The following is a 542-nucleotide window of genomic DNA, read 5'->3' as shown; positions in this document are numbered from 1 at the left end:
TGTAGAGCCCCGTGTCGGGGTCGCGCACGCAGCGACGCAGCAGCTGCATGTAGGTGAGGTTCTCGTGCGTGTTGGGGTCGAAGAAGCCCTTGGTGTCGTCGCTGGGGTCGGCCAGCACGCGGTTCATCTCCTCGTCGAAGTAGCCGTTCTTGTAGGCCACCTCCACGGGCACGCGGTGGCTGTGCACGGGGTCGATGATGCCGCCCGTGGCGATCTGGGCCTCCAGCAGGCGGATGCCGTGGTCCCGGACAATCAGGTCTTTCTTCATGGCCTGGAAGAGGGAGATCTGCTCCCCGGTGTAGGGGTCCTTGTAGCCGGTGACCGCCCGCTCGGCCGACAGCAGCTTGGCGAACACGCTGGGCCCGATGACGCCGGCCCTCAGCGCCTCCTGCACGGAGTACCTCTTGTTCTCCTTGGGGTCGATGACGAAGCCAGTGGCGGCCTGCGCCTCCAGCAGGATGAGGGCCGTGCCCGGCCTGAGCAGCCCCTTCCTCTGCGCCTCGTCGATGCTGAGCCGCTCCTGGGAGCCGGGCAGCAGCAGG

The sequence above is a fragment of the Myotis davidii genome, unplaced genomic scaffold (assembly GCF_000327345.1).
Source record: "Myotis davidii unplaced genomic scaffold, ASM32734v1 scaffold1509, whole genome shotgun sequence".
Classification (NCBI taxonomy): Eukaryota; Metazoa; Chordata; class Mammalia; order Chiroptera; family Vespertilionidae; genus Myotis; species Myotis davidii.
The sequence above is the reverse complement of the archived record's forward strand: the minus strand, read 5'-3'. Positions refer to the sequence as shown.